At 46.8% G+C, this 10129-nt stretch overlaps 1 pseudogene across 1 annotated transcript; it reads right to left on the bottom strand.

Annotated features, from left to right (window-relative positions):
* Window positions 1-4433: 4433 nt before the first annotated feature.
* Window positions 4434-5381, bottom strand: LOC309857090 (small ribosomal subunit protein uS5 pseudogene; annotated as a pseudogene). Its single transcript has one exon. The product of its transcript is annotated as a small ribosomal subunit protein uS5 pseudogene (transcript).
* Between the last annotated feature and the right edge of the window lie 4748 nt (window positions 5382-10129).

Below are 10129 nucleotides of genomic sequence, written 5' to 3'. Positions count from 1 at the left end.
TGGAGTCTGGAAATGCTCGGGAGTCAGAATAGCCAGCCGAGGCACGAACAGCAGGCCATGAGAAGACAAGTGTCCTCTGCTCCCTGTGCGGAGAGATTGAAGCCTGGCTGCTAAGGAGACATGAGGGGACGACAAGGGCATGGGTGCATGCTCCACTCTGAGGAAGGAGTCTGGGCAGAAGGCAGGCCTGTCCTGTGCCTCTGGTCCCAAGGGGAAAGCATCTCCTTGGCCACCTGTCCCAAGGGCAGACTTGGGCTTGCCACCAGGTGCCATACCCGGAACTCGCAGAAACAACCCCATGGAGAAACGTGCAGTCAGATGCCCTCTTCCACCAAGATATGGCAGCAATGTGGGTGGCCGGGGGTGTGCCGGGGAAAGAGTGAGACCATCCCCACCGTTCCCCATCCCAGTGCTCGGGCCCTGTGCAGGGATCCTGTCGCCTCTTCTCTCCTGTGGTGAAGGCACTGGCCTTGACCACGAGTCTGCCCGAGCGTCGGAGCAAAAGGCAAAGCCTTACCTAAGCCAGGAGATGGTAATAGGCATAGAGTGTCATGCTAGGCCACGCACGCTGCTGCAGGGTTGTGACTGTGTCTGCTTAGTTCGGCTTAGCAAAATGAACCCTGGGCGCGAACTTGGAGCCCGGGAAAACAAGGCCCAAGAGGCACCAGCTCTCCCGCGGCTCTTCTTTCCTGCCGCGACAGAGCGAACGACCAAAGCCTTGCTGAGGAAGCAGCAGCGAAGTGCGGTTTGCGCCAAGCTGAAAACCTCTGCGAAAGCATAGCAGTCGCTGGGAAATCAGAGTCGGTTCTGTGGGCTGCTTTTGTTGCTTGCCTTAGCCTAGTATTTCCAGCACGATGGGAAAAACCCGCCTAGAGCGAAAGCTTCTTTGCCGGGGCATCCCCTCTGGGAAAGCACAGCATTCTCTGGGAAATCAGAGTCGGGTCTGTGGGATGGTGCCTGGTGCTTGCCGGAGCTAGTCTCCACTGCACGGTGGAATAAACCCGCATGGAGCGAAATCCTCTTTGCCTGGGCTTCCGCTCTGCCTGAGAGAGAAGCGCGGTGGTGCCTGTGGAAAGAGCCTTAAGGAAAGGGACACATCTGTCACTGCAGAGCGAAGGAAGCCGGGCTGCTAAGGAGACACGAGGGGAAGATTAGAGCAGGGGAAAGGGCTCCACTCTGAGGATGGAGTCTGGGCAGAAAGCATGCCTGTCCTGAGCCTTTGGGCCCAAGGAGACAACAGCTCCTCGGCCACCTGACCGTGGTGGAGCCATGGGCTTGCCACCAGGCGCCTACCCTAAACTCGAGAAACAACTCCCAGAAAGACCTGGCCATCAGATGCCGTCTTCCTCCGGGATGTAGAAGCTTGGAGGAGGCCCGGGTTTTAAGGGGAAGGAGTGGTGACAGTCCCCCAAAGCTCCCTATTCAGTGCACGGGCGGTGTGCGGGGATCCTGTCACCTCTCCTTTCCTGTGGGGAAAGCACAGGCCTAGTCCGCGAGTCGGCCTGAGCGCCAGAGTAAAAGGCCAAGCGATGCCTACACCGGGAGATGGTAGTGTGCATGGAGTGCCATCCTAGGCTAAGCGCGCTACTGCACGGTTGTGACTGTGTCTGCTTAGTTCGGCCTGGCAGGGTGAACCCAGGACGCGAACATGGAGCCAGGGAAAGCAAGGCCCAAGAGGCACCAGCTCTCCCGCAGCTCTTCTTCCCTGACGCGACAGAAGCCTTGCTGAGGAAGCAGTGGCGAAGGGCTGTTTGCTCCAAACCAAAGCCTCTGCGAAAGGACAGCATTCTCCGAGAAATGTTTTGGGGGCTGCTGCTGCGTGCCTGAGCCCAGTCTCACGGTGGGAGAAACCCGCATACAGCGAAAGCCCCTTTGCCTGGGCATCTCCCCTTGGAAAGCACAGCATTCGTTGGGAAATCAGAGTTGGCTTTGGGGATGCTGCTGCTCCTTGCCTAAGCGAGTCTCCGCAGCATGTTGGAAGATACCCTCATGGAGCGAAATCCTCTTTGCCCTAGCATCCTTTCTGCCTGAGAGAGAAGCATGGTTGCTCACGTTTGTCACCGCGCTCCCCAGGAGCAATTTTGGGGAAGGTACAGCACGCCGCCCCCGGGGAAGAGAAGGATCCCTTGGCCTTGTGGTCTGGAAATGCTCGGGAAGCAGAATAGCCTGCCGAGGCACGAACAGCAGGCCATGAGAAGACAAGTGTCCTCTCCTCCCTGTGCGGAGAGATTGAAGCCTGGCTGCTAAGGAGACATGAGGGGAAGACAAGGGCATGGGTGCGTGCTCCACTCTGAGGAAGGAGTCTGGGCAGAAGGCAGGCCTGTCCTGTGCCTCTTGTCCCAAGGGGAAAGCATCTCTTTGACCACCTGTCCCAAGGGCAGACTTGAGCTTGCCACCAGGTGCCATACCCGGAACTCGCAGAAACAACCCCATGGAGAAACGTGCAGTCAGATGCCCTCTTCCACCAAGATATGGTAGCATTGTGGGTGGCCGGGGGTGTGTCGGGGAAAGAGTGGAGACAGTCCCCACCGTTCCCCATCCCAGTGCTCGGGCCCTGTGCAGGGATCCTGTCACCTCTTCTCTCCTGTGGTGAAGGCACTGGCCTTGACCCCGAGTCTGCCCGAGCGCCGGAGCAAAAGGCAAAGCCATACCTAAGCCAGGAGATGGTAATAGGCATAGAGTGTCATGCTAGGCCACGCACGCTGCTGCAGGGTTGTGACTGTGTCAGCTTAGATTGGCTTAGCAAGGTGAACCCTGGGCGCGAACTTGGAGCCCGGGAAAACAAGGCCCAAGAGGCACCAGCTCTCCCGCAGCTCCTCTTTCCTGCCGCGACAGAGCTAACGACCAAAGCCTTGCTGAGGAAGCAGCAGCGAAGTGCGGTTTGCGCCAAGCTGAAAACCTCTGCGAAAGCATAGCAGTCGCTGGGAAATCAGAGTCGGTTCTGTGGGCTGCTTTTGTTGCTTGCCTTAGCCTAGTATTCGCAGCACGATGGGAAAAACCCGCCTAGAGCGAAAGCTTCTTTGCCGGGGCATCCCCTCTGGGAAAGCACAGCATTCTCTGGGAAATCAGAGTCGGGTCTGTGGGATGGTGCCTGGTGCTTGCCGGAGCTAGTCTCCACTGCACGGTGGAATAAACCCGCATGGAGCGAAATCCTCTTTGCCTGGGCTTCCGCTCTGCCTGAGAGAGAAGCGCGGTGGTGCCTGTGGAAAGAGCCTTAAGGAAAGGGACACATCTGTCACTGCAGAGCGAAGGAAGCCGGGCTGCTAAGGAGACACGAGGGGAAGATTAGGGCAGGGGAAAGGGCTCCACTCTGAGGAAGGAGTCTGGGCAGAAAGCATGCCTGTCCTGAGCCTTTGGGCCCAAGGAGACAGCAACTCCTTGGCCACCTGACCGTGGTGGAGCCATGGGCTTGCCACCAGGCGCCTACCCTAAACTCGAGAAACAACTCCCAGAAAGACCTGGCCATCAGATGCCGTCTTCCTCCGGGATGTAGGAGCTTGGAGGAGGCCCGGGTTTTAAGGGGAAGGAGTGGTGACAGTCCCCCAAAGCTCCCTATTCAGTGCACGGGCGGTGTGCAGGGATCCTGTCACCTCTCCTTTCCTGTGGGGAAAGCACAGGCCTAGTCCGCGAGTCGGCCTGAGAGCCAGAGTAAAAGGCCAAGCGATGCCTACACCGGGAGATGGTAGTGTGCATGGAGTGCCATCCTAGGCTAAGCGCGCTACTGCACGGTTGTGACTGTGTCTGCTTAGTTCGGCCTGGCAGGGTGAACCCAGGACGCAAACATGGAGCCAGGGAAATCAAGGCCCAAGAGGCACCAGCTCTCCCGCAGCTCTTCTTCCCTGACGCGACAGAAGCCTTGCTGAGGAAGCAGTGGCGAAGGGCTGTTTGCTCCAAACCAAAGCCTCTGCGAAAGGACAGCATTCCCCGAGAAATGTTTTGGGGGCTGCTGCTGCGTGCCTGAGCCCAGTCTCGCGGTGGGAGAAACCCGCATACAGCGAAAGCCCCTTTGCCTGGGCGTCTCCCCTTGGAAAGCACAGCATTCGTTGGGAAATCAGAGTTGGGTTTGGGGATGCTGCTGCTGCTTGCCTAAGCGAGTCTCCGCAGCATGTTGGAAGATACCCGCATGGAGCGAAATCCTCTTTGCCCTAGCATCCTTTCTGCCTGAGAGAGAAGCATGGTTGCACACGTCTTTCACTGCGCTCCCCAGGAGCAATTTTGGGGAAGGCACAGCACGCCTTTATCACTTCCCTGTGCACATGGTGGTCAAATTGCTGGTGAAAACCAGCCAGATCTATTACAAGCTTTCTCATGGCTTCCCAAGGTAACCCAAGTGAGCCTTTATTGATACTGGGAAGGGATAAAGCAGGGAAGGGATAAACAGTGCTATAAGATTTGGCTAGACAAAAGTAATGACTCTCATTACAAAGTGAGTATTTTTTTTTCAAGCTTTAGTTCAGTTTATTTTTCTTGTATAAAACTATGTAGTAGCCACAGCTGGAGCCTGGGTCCTCTGAACAGAGACTCTGGTGTGGGTCTTCACAAGATGGTCCGTGAACTCCTGATAGGGAGACTTGGTGAACACAGTCTCCTTCCAGAGATCAGGGGTGAGATAGCTGTAGGTCTTGGAGATGGCATCGAAAGTAGCCTTGGCAAAGTTCCCTAGGGTGGCAGTGCAGCCCCTGGCCGAGGTGTAGCAGTCGTCAATACCAGCCATCATCAGCAGTTTCTTGGGCACAGGGGCCGAGACAATGCCAGTGCCTCTGGGGGCGGGGATGAGACGCACCAGCACAGAGCCACAGCGGCCAGTCACCTTGCACGGGACAGTGTGGGGCTTGCCGATCTTGTTCCCCCAGTAGCCTCGCCGCACAGGGACAATGGAAAGCTTCGCCAGAATGATGGCTCCGCGGATGGCAGTGGCTACCTCCTTGGAACACTTGACACCCAAACCGACGTGTCCATTGTAATCTCCGATGGCGACAAATGCCTTGAACCTGGTCCGCTGGCCCGCGCGCGTCTGCTTCTGCACAGGCATGATCTTCAAAACCTCGTCCTTGAGGGAGGCTCCCAGGAAGAAGTCGATGATCTCAGACTCCTTGATGAGCAGGGAGAAGAGATAGATCTCCTCCAGGGACTTGATCTTCATGTCTTTGACCAGGCGCCCCAGCTTGGTGACGGGGATCCACTCCTTGTCCGCGGCCTTGCCCCCGCGAGCTCCGCGGCCTCGGCCCCGGCCCCGACCACGGCCCCGGCCCCGGCCCCGGCCCCAGATGCCGCTGCCGAAGCCACCGCGGAAACCGCCGCGGCCTCCCATTCCAGGGCCCCCGGGCCCTCCGGGCCCTCCCGCAGCACCGGCGTCATCCGCCATTTGGTGTTCTCTCGGAGAGGAAACAAAGTGAGTATTTTAAAGCAAAAGGGCCTGTTGGGAATATTGTTTTATAAAATAGTGGTTTTTTTATTAACTTTTTAAAATTCAATTAGGTAACATATAGTGTACCAATAGTTTCAAATGTAGATTTCAGTTATTCATCCATAGCATATAATAGCTAATGCTCAGTACGTACTGTTATAGCTTCTTGAAAGCAGAATTTTAACCCACTGAGCCACCCAGGCGCCCTTGAAAGCAGAATTTTAGATCACATTTTCTGATTACTTCCATGTCGTACAACACTTTCCTGCTAGCAACCTTCAAAACATACTGTTTGTTAGAGGAATTTCTTTAATAATAAATAAATAGGAATTCATTTAAATTTATAAATATATAAAATAAATAGGAATTTATTTAAATTTATTTAAATATTACACACTGTTTCATTGTTCATAAATAAGATGATGATATTATAGCCATTAGTTGGTAGCACTGATATATCACTATCTTTTTACTTCTCAGTGCATTCTCTTTACACAAATAGATATATATTTTAAAAAATGTGAATCTGTGGCAAACTTGTAAAAAACCCTATACAGTAAAGTTTATCATTTTAAGTAATCTCAATTATCTTCCTCAATTGTGATAGTATATCCTTCTATCTAGGCCAGATATTGTATGAGGGATTTGAAGAGACATACTTTTCTAAATTTCACTTTTCTCATCTGCAAAATGCTTATCATGATCCTACAAAAAAATACACTTATAATTTTTTGATGAAAATTTATTTATTTATTTTAAGATTTTATTTCTTTATCAGAGAGAGTGGGCGAGAGAGCAAGCACAGGCAGACAGAATGGCAGGCAGAGGTAGAGGGAGAAGCAGGCTCCGGCCGAGCAAGGAGCCAGATGCGGGACTCGATCCCAGGATGCTGGGATCATGACCTGAGCCAAAGGCAGCTGCTTAACCAACTGAGCCACCCAGGCGTCCCTTTTGATGAAAATTTAATCTGTATAAACAATATATTTGTTGTAATGCGTGGTTCATGGAAAACATCTTTTTTAATTATAAGCAGTATTAGAAATTAAGTAAATGTGTCTATAATATTTAAAGTTTTAACACATAATTCCACTGCTTTGCCTTATTTTCTCAAATCCCTTTACCACTTTCACTGACAGAGTCAAATGTACTTTTTCTACTAGTAGCCAGCTCTTTGTCTTTTGTCAGAAAGATGCCCTTGTGAATTATTTATAATAGAGATATTAGCAATAATAATAATAATAATAATAATAATAAGTAGCAATGAAAATGTTAAAAAAAAAAGTTTTCTTAACTAATTAGGGTTCTTAGACATCAATTAGAGGAACCACCTCGGGCAAGCAAATTAATCTGCAAGACATTCCCAGAATTAACAAGTCAGTCAGATACAGGGTTGTCTGTAGACTGAAAAGAACTAGGTTTGGAAAATAGGTAAGGACAGTGAAAAAAGTGATCAAATTTTTGGGCAAAATAAACTCTTAGGTGTCCTTTCAATGGAGTCCTGTTCATTATGTAGCAGAAACTCTGGAGATTATCTCAATCCATTGGAGTCACCCCGTTTATTAGCTTGCTATTGACAAAGTTATTTACAAACTGTAGAGCAAGAGGTTATAATGGAGAAAACTGATGGTAATGCACAGGATTCTTGTTAACAATAATGCAAGTTAGTGATTTTTCATTAGAAAACATAAATTCTATAACCCAAATTATGGGCCCAGAGCACTTCTGCTGCACAACTCTGCTTATATCCCAAATAACCATGTGAACTAGTTTTAATATCTGCTTCTCTTATTAATTTTTGAATAAAAATTCTTGACACAAGTATTTTATAATTGTGTGATAATCATGAATTTAATTTTTGGAGAACAAAACACACTTTAGCATAACTAGGTTCGTTCACAGAACCAGCCTTGATAACACACTTCTATATGTTAGAAATGATGTAATAAATGTAGAATATTGGGCACTTGTTTGGTATTCTTTGCCATGTTTTGCACTATCTAAAAAGAGATCAGTGAACTTGGACTGGAGTTAGTAGACATGGAAGAAAATAAAATATTACAGAGAAGAATACTCTGTGGTCCACAACCTAAACGGCCTGGGATTCCCATCATTTGGATCCCTGTAGCTTTACAGAAGTCAATTAAATTTTTGTATCTCTGATTAAAGTTGTTTCCCCAGTACTTTTTCAAACATCTCTTGTAAAGTATTGTTTCCCAGAAAAAAAGGGATTTTGCACATGTATCTGCCTTTGTCTCTGGTCATGATCTCAGTCAGGATCCTGGGATCGAGCCCCATATCGGGCTTCCTGCTCATTAGGGAGTATACTTCTCAGTCTCTCTCTGCAGCTACATCCCCCTGCCCCACTCATGCTCTCTCTCTCTCAAATAAATAAATACAATCTTTAATTTTTTAATTAAAAATAAGATAAATAAATTAAAATAAAAAGTCTGGGCTTACTGCCCCATTTAGCTCCTTTTGTTTATTTGAGTTGTATTTAAAGCAGCATGAGAGAACATGAGGCTCTCAAACTTAAAAAAAAAAAAGGAAAAAATTGAGTTTTGTTAGGATTTAAGATCTTGTCTGCTAGACAAAAACGTTGGCTTTGTTAACATGTGAAAATTATCAAAAGGGAATAAGATAGAATTCTAATAATTTTTGTAGAAATTAAAAATTTTCTCCAACCCAATTACATACAGACCCATTAAGTAAATTCATTCCAATGTCCCAAACCAACCTTTTCTAATAGTAATGCATCTGTGTAAACAGGGTCAACCCAAGGAATAAATAAATATTATTATTTTTTTCCTGTCTCTTCCACAGTCTCATCTGGGTATATTGGTAGCAAGCCAATTATCTATCTTATAAGACATGATATCATAAGGAAGGGTATTCTGTCCATTTGGAACAACTGAAAATCATTGTAATTTTATCTTGGTGCAGTAACTTGAGATGGCACAGTGTGGTTTATGAATATATTTTATTTTTTTTTTTACTGGGAAGAAGAGATTATAGAGATATTGGTTATCCAAGAGAGACTGACAGGTGTTGATAGTTGCCAGGTCAATATCCATCTACTTTTTCCTTTAGTATCAGAAAGCACTGAGGGATTGACAACAAGGAAACTTAAAACAACATCAAATATTTTATTGTCTCTTTTCTAGTTACATTGTAACCATATGACAAAGTATCAGTCGTACAAGATATCATTCTCTTTTACCTCTATCTTTCTTCCAGAAATGTGGGCTTAATAGTGAGAACTCCAACGGCAATTTTTGCAACTGTGAATAAAAAGCCATGAAAACCTCTAAGATAGTTCACTTGACTTTCTTAAGACTCTGAACCAACACCAGAAAACACTCTCTGTAGTCTTCTTGTTAAATGAAAAATATGGTTAAACCACTTTTGACAGTCTACTACCTACAGCAAACTGTAAATCTTAATTGAAATATGTCCTCTCAGCTGTGCTTAAGCAACTGAGTCCTGAGCTTTTCAGGTTTTCAGTCTGAAAGAGTACACCTCGGGTGCTCTGAAAGGGAAGAGAAAGGACACCCTGTTCTCCATATAAATTAAAGAAGAGAAATCTGTGCATTTAAGTGGGCCATATAAAATTTATCAAGCAATTATCTCCTAACTCCTTCCTATCCAAATTACCTGATATGCTCTCCCTACTCCTTTATTCCACGTTACTGCCTTTTCACAACATGTCTTCTGTTATTTCCTTCTTGCAAGCTAGTTTTGATTTCTGCATCTAAAAAAATCAACAATCATTGTGTATTTCAATTCCCATTTTCCTCAAATGCATTGATTCTTCTTATCTGTTACTCTTTTCTCATACTCAGTGTCTTTGTCTTTATGGGGTTTGTACTTTGCTTTTCCCCATCCTTTACTGCCATTATATAATTAATCTAATAACTTCTTAGAGAAAGTTAAAAATTCCCGCATAGCCACACGTGAACACAAAGTCACTGATTTTTAGCAAACCTATAAGATAGTCAGACATCCATTCAGTTTCTTTTTTTTTTATTTTATTTATTTATTTGACAGAGAGAGATGACAAGCAGGCAGAGAGGCAGGCAGAGAGAGAGGAGGAAGCAGTCTCCCTGCTGAGCAGAGAGCCTGATTTGGGGCTCGGTCCCAGGACCCTGGGATCATGACCTGAGCCGAAGGCAGTGGCTTAACCCACTGAGCCACCCAGGCGTCCCTCCATTCAATTTCTTAACTGAGTCCCAAATGCATCCTGACTTCTAACCTAAACCTAAGCTCTACTTCTTACACGTTGTTATATGACCAAATTCTTTCAGTTCAGTATTTTGTAACATTTAAATATTAATCAGTTGATGCTTTGTTTGTGTATTTCTATGAAAATAATTTGAATACTGTATATTTATTGTTATATTTATAGGTTTATAATCAAAGTTTCATCAGTTGTAGTTTTTGGAAATTTCAGATATAATGATTAACCTAAAATGATACTGCCTCAAATCCCTCTGATATCAAGGCCCAACACCTGATTATAGCCAAACCTGTGGTGGATAGTTCCATGGGAAATTGCAGTTACTTAACACTGATAGCATCTCATGTTCTCTCTCTCATTTTAGAATGTCTCCAACACAACCTGAAAGTGTAGGAGAGTTAATGTCCTCTGAGGACAGCTCTCAGTGAAGTGGAAATAAGAACCATAGGTAAAATTGTCAGTTTTCAGGTCTTCATGAGGACAACTTA

The sequence above is a fragment of the Mustela nivalis genome (genome assembly GCF_964662115.1).
Source record: "Mustela nivalis genome assembly, contig: HAP1_SCAFFOLD_336, whole genome shotgun sequence".
NCBI lineage: Eukaryota > Metazoa > Chordata > Mammalia > Carnivora > Mustelidae > Mustela > Mustela nivalis.
The sequence above is the reverse complement of the archived record's forward strand: the minus strand, read 5'-3'. Positions and strand labels throughout refer to the sequence as shown.